The sequence below is a fragment of the Rhinolophus sinicus genome, chromosome 1 (genome assembly GCF_057876585.1).
Source record: "Rhinolophus sinicus isolate RSI-liver-muscle chromosome 1, RSI-T2T, whole genome shotgun sequence".
Classification (NCBI taxonomy): Eukaryota; Metazoa; Chordata; class Mammalia; order Chiroptera; family Rhinolophidae; genus Rhinolophus; species Rhinolophus sinicus.
The window spans coordinates 208,593,017-208,599,016 of NC_142501.1; the positions used below are offsets into that span (position 1 = coordinate 208,593,017).

General features: G+C 40.9%; 1 long non-coding RNA gene across 2 annotated transcripts in view; it reads left to right on the plus strand.

The window, feature by feature from the left end:
- LOC141568229 (uncharacterized) overlaps positions 1-3,390 on the plus strand; it is a 298,372-nt gene extending 294,982 nt beyond the window's left edge. For both annotated transcript variants that reach the window (XR_012491298.2, XR_012491299.2), the window contains one exon: positions 2,817-3,390. This is a non-coding gene — a long non-coding RNA (uncharacterized LOC141568229). The remainder of the gene's footprint in view (positions 1-2,816) is intronic.
- Positions 3,391-6,000: the final 2,610 nt, after the last annotated feature.

A 6,000-nucleotide genomic window follows, 5' to 3' on the forward strand; every position in this document is an offset into this window, starting at 1 on the left:
GGCCTGTGCAGCAGGGAGCGTCATCAGCGATGCAGGAGCTCTGTCCACTTAGGTGTTTCCCACAGACTCCGAGGCATTGGCTCCCATTAGCCTACTGCTCGGCTGCCCACCTGTTGCCATAACTTCCTTCTGTCTACTGTGTCTAAGTAGGACTTTGTCTCTGGTCGGTGTAAATGCCCGTCCAAGGCTCCACTGGCACTGCTTTGGTCCCCACATGCCATCTCTGTTGATGAACCCCAGGCTGAAGCTGTCAGTCTCAGAGGTCAGAAAGGCAGTGAAGAGGGTCAAGAAGATGTCCCCACAACTGCCAACGTCCATGAAGAAACTGTTGCTATAGGGTTTCCAAATACTGAAGACTGGGAACAGTAACACATGGCTTGGTGCCCCCCAGTGTGGAGGTGACCTCTGGACAGTGGGATGGAATAAGTCGGGGGATAACTTTACTATAAATGTACACATTACGTATCCTATATCACCACTCCTGTTGCAAACATTGCCACCTTTATTGTGGCTTTGCTGTTATATGCCATGCCACTGTGCCTTCACTGTCACTATTTCATGTCCCATTGTTAAGTAGAAAAGATTGAATGCACCATACTTGAGAATGCTTACCTTACTTAGAAAGATCTCCTTGGGACTTTGGCCTTTGGCTGGTAGCTGGGAACTTGATTTCCTACCATTCCCAGAACTGCCTAAACTGTATGTGCAAACCCCGTGTCTTATGCCAAATGCTTGCTTTCCCTTCAGGGGTTGGCAGTTTTGCTACACTGTGAGACAGAGGTGCCTGCATGACCAGCCATTAACAGAAACGTAAAAGTAATGGCCTGTACTGAGCTTCCGTGGTGGAGAGTGTTTCACATGTGTTGTCCTAACTCACTGTTTGAGGAATGAAGTGTGTCCCACGTGACTCCACCATTCGAAGACTCTTGGAAGGCTGTACCTGGTTGCTCTGGACTTTGCCCTGGCTGTCTTTTTCCCTTTGCTCATTTTGCTTTGTATCCTTTTGCTGTAATAAATCATAGTCATGAGTATAATTCTATACCGGTTCCTATGAGTCGCTTAGCAAATCATTGAACCGGGAAGTATTTCTGGGGTCTCCTGACTCTGTTGTCAAGGAAAGGACCACAGTAACCACTACAGAATCTCTGGCCCTCAAAGTCCCTGCCGGTTATCATCAGGCAACTCTCTGTACTTATACGTGCTTTGTAAAAATTTTTATTTTTCCCATTTGAGTTAAAAATCCAGTATGGTCAAATAAGACAATAGGAATATAATAACTACTAGTAGTATAGTAGGTGAATTGTGTTGATCTTAGTTATTTCATTTATTGAACTTCTTTATATATTTAGTCTTCATTTTGGTGGGTCCCTATAATAAGCACTTGGCGTGCCTCTTATCATTACTTTTACCATTACTCCTAACAGCAATTCCGTGAAGCAGGTAAGTTTCCAAACATGAATTTATAGATGGAAAAACTGAGGCACAGGGTGATCCAATAGCTTGTCACAGGATCCACAGCTGAAAAGTAGTAGATGTGAAACTTAAGGAAAGATTTTTGTAACTTCAGTCTTGACACTGAGTATGACATGGGCTCAATATTTCCTACCTTTAGATTTTTCCCTCCATTGAGACCCTTACTTACTTGCCTTGAACCAATCACTCTACTCCTTGTGGACCCTTGTTTTAGAATGACTTTCTCCTTCCTCTTCCTCTTCCTCTTCCTCTTCTTCTTCTTCTTTCTTCTTTCTTCTTTCTTTCTTCTTTCTTCTTTCTTCTTTCTTCTTCTTCTTCACAAAAACACTCCTGAGTCTGTCACTGACACAAAGCACATATGATGTGCTGACCCATCAGCAGTTCTCCCAAAATCTGAGACATTTCTGAGTCATGGAGGAAAAGGAGGAACAAAACTAAATCTTTACAAAATTGTTTGAACCTCAAGTGGAGTTCACTGTATTCTCAGCTTGGTGTTGCCCAAGTCCTTGAGAGCAGGGATTCGATTCTAAATCTGCTTGCACATTAACTACACGCACCATTGCTAGATCATACTAGATCTTTAGCTTTTATAGTGTGGTTAGTGGATAAACAGTTGAGTGCTGGGCGATAGAACTTGTTTGCAGATGGAATGCTGTCCAGGAAGTTCAGAGTTGGAGGCAAACACGATCCAGAGGTTTGGGCAAATAAGTAGAAGTGTATCCACATTGTACCTACAACTGAAAGACGTTATGAATTTGTAAAATAGACATGACTCAAAACCACACCGTGGACAACAATATTGTAATGACTGTGTATGGTGTCAGGCGGCTACTAGACTTATGGGGGGATTACCTCGTCAGTTATATAAATGACTGCTCGTTGGGCTGTGCACCTGAAACTCACAGAATATTGACTGTCAACTGTAATTGAACAAAACACACTGAGGAAAAAACTTGCATTTTCAACAATAGGAACAGTGGCTGAGTGCATCCATAAAGCTATGCATATGCACACATGTGTATGTGTTTTTAACGGATACACGGACCATATTTTTATATTATTTTACTATATAGTGTTTTTAAGTATTTTCACCAATATGTATATAAATAAATATACTGAGCTAGATTGATATGTTATAAAACATAAATGTATTCATGTTTTTTCAAGTGAAGACACGTAGAATTACAAAAGTGTGTTTTTTTAAATTAAGACTGTGTGTGTGTGTGTGTGTTATGTACATGTATGTATTTATCTGGAAGCTATATTAAACTGTGACTATTTTTAGAGTGGATTCATGTAGGGCTTTTATTTTCTAATCTGCTTATTTTCTATTTGTTTGCAAGGAACTGGATTGTGAAATAAAGAAAAACAAACACACCAAAATGATAATATCATGGCTGCCATGACAGAACCAATAATTCCACTGTGATGACTGGAGGAAGGTAAATGCTGTCCTTTTATTAATGGAAGCAAAGGTCTTCTCTAGGTCTTAAGGGATGAGGTAAAACTCAAACTTCTAAGCCTGATTCCAAAGGCCCCTCAATCTGTTCTCAATATAGCATTTTGACCTGAAATCCCACATCTCTCACAAATTCCATTCTATAAAACTGTTTTGTTGATATCCTGAGAATGCCCTTTGCAGTGTCCTGTTTCGCACAAATACCCTCATATCAAATTTTATTACCTGGAATGAATGTCTTTTCCTCCACACCTTTTGTAGTCTTGTGTTCTATCGTTATTTGAATTCTCCCCCTTAAAAGCCATGGCTTTCCATGACTCGGTGTTGAGTTCCTCTTCAGCTTGTTGAAGCTAAAGAGATTTTATTGAACTCACAGTGTTCACTAGCATCGTAGCATGATGAAATGTTTTAAGTCAAATGCTAAGAGTAAAAATTCCCCAAAGTTTTTATATCTTAGACCTGCGCCACTTCAAAATCCCACACTTGCATACCCAAAGACATGACTGCAACATCAACACACTGCGACAGATAATAAGGAACATTAGAAAGAGAGAGAGAGGTAGAGCTTTGTATTCTTTTACTTTGGGGATCCATTTGTTTCTACTACTATTAAAAAAAAAAAATACAACTATTGGAGACTATTAACATATGGTCATTTATAGCTTCTTCTAATTGGCCAGATGGAATTCCCCAGAGAAAGCCAACTTTTCTGTCTCCTTAGCTGCCCAGTCTGTAGTCTAGATGAAAGATTACAGATTGGAGCACCAAGATAGGATGACTTGGCTCAGGGTTTAGAGCTCAGCACCTCTGTTTACTGCCTGTGTGACTCTGGGCAAATTAACTAACTTCTCTGAACCTCAGTTTTCTCGTTATAAAGTAGGAGTGATAATGTCACTGTCTGTGTAGAGTTATGAAACTGTATCATCCAGTGTGTGCAAAGGTGCTGTCAGTGACAAATCCAGGTCCTTTACCATTTCCAGAAGTGACTATCTCACTTCCAACTACCAGAATCTTCTATTCCTCCCCCAATTGATTCATTGGCTACTGAGCCTTTTCTGCCTGAAAACGGATAGGTTGTATGATTTCTTCCTCAACGGCAAGACTTAACTGTGACTGGCGTTTAAATGCCCCCCCTCTCTCTCCCTGGAGTAGGACACCTCCAACATTCATGTTTCATTCTGTCTTCCAGGTTCCCCAGGGAAATTAGGTCCAAGGGGGCAATTTGGTGGCAAAATATCTTTCATGGGGTTTTTCTCTTTCTTGTTTCAATTTTTCATTTTCATACCATACATTTCCTAGGATCATCTCACAATTACACCACTTACACTCAAATCGTAGGGGAACCCAAACTAGAGGGCATGCATTATTGACGGAACGCTTGTGTTCCTCCCAAATTTATGTTTAAATCCTAGCGCCCAGTGGGATGGTATTAGAAGGCAGGCCTGTGGTAGGTGATTAGGTCATGAAGGGAAGCCCTCATGAATGTGATCAGTGCCCTCCTAAAAGGGACCCCAGAGAGCTTTCTCACCCCCTTTCCCACAATGTGAGGATACCCATGAGAAGATGGTCAGTTATGAACCAGAAAGGGGCCCTCACCAGACACGCAATCTGCCGGCACCTTGATCTTGGATTTCCGAGCCTCCAGAATTGTAAGAAATACATTTCTGTTGTTTCAGCCACCTGGTTTATACTTTGTTACAGCAGTCTGAACTAAGACAGTATGGAATATAGTAAGCATGTAGCTAGCAAATGTTAACTTGTAATATTACTGCTTCTACACGATTTATATTAATAATTCATAGTGTATTTTTCACTATGACTCAGCATCCATACCTCAAAAGAAGGTAAGTCTGGAAGTTTAATAAGAGTTCCGTAGAAAATGGAAAAAAGGCAAAAGCTTACATTTCTAATTAATTATGACATAATTATCAATGAAATCGTCAAAACGACCCTGAGGTAAAGTGGAAGGGGACTGGAAAGTTACACAGAGGAAAGAAATGCCTGTGGAACATTTTATAGACCAAATTAGTTTGTCCTCATAAATGTTTCCAGTAGTTCTCAGTTCTGAGCCCTATCTGTGCACCCTACATTTGAAGCAAACCCAACTGAACCCATCCACTGAATGTGTGCTCTGGCATAATGTCTCCCATATGGCTTTCTCCCTCGAAACGCCATGTACTTGGTATATATCATGCAATACCCACTTACATACCATTTTGTTCTTCATTCATAAATATATTATTCGATCAAATGGCACTCGGCAGTCTTCAGAGTGAATTATAATCATATATAAATTCACGACTTGCTAAGTTCCTTCACATCCCGTTACATTCTCCTAACAATGTTACAAATGTTAAAAGGAATTACCAGTGTCTATTACTAGCCTTGCAAGACACACTGAAGAACCTGCGATTTAGAGAAAATAAAGTGTTTACTCAAGCACATGTCCAGACAGTACCAGTTCAGAGTTATTGGACTTGGTGCCGTGTTTTTTAAATTATCTCGCACGTTTTAGAAGACAGACTTAAATGTTCCAGGTGGCGAATCGATACTGGTTGAACAGCAGATCTGAAGGTATCTGAAATGTTTAAACACACATAGTTTGAATTCATTTTAACCCCTATGATCTTGATCCCCAGATTCAGGTTAGGAACACCTCTCAGATCTTTCCATAGCCCAGCACAGTTTCAGGATCAGAGCGTCCACAAAGCGCCGTTTTGTTTTAATTTTTGTTTTTTGTTTTTTTTCCCCTTGACTGTTACTGTGTGGTTATGTACTTCCAGACCGACCCTACGTGCAGTAAGGGCAGCGGCCGTAGGTAGTCTGTGCCTGAGGGCCTCAGCTGTCGAGAGCGCTGCCTGGTACTGGAGTAGGGGCTCTCTAAATAGTTGTTGAATGAAACAGAGGTTAACCATCCTGGAGAGGGCCTTGCTGTGTTTCTTGTCAAGGAGCACCGATTTATGACTGTGTTTTTAGAAACAATTCTTAGCTTTCTGGCAGCTCTCTGTAAACCAATTGAGGTTAAGTCTCAGGGAATTGGTTTCTGAGGCAAAAAATTATTCCCAGTC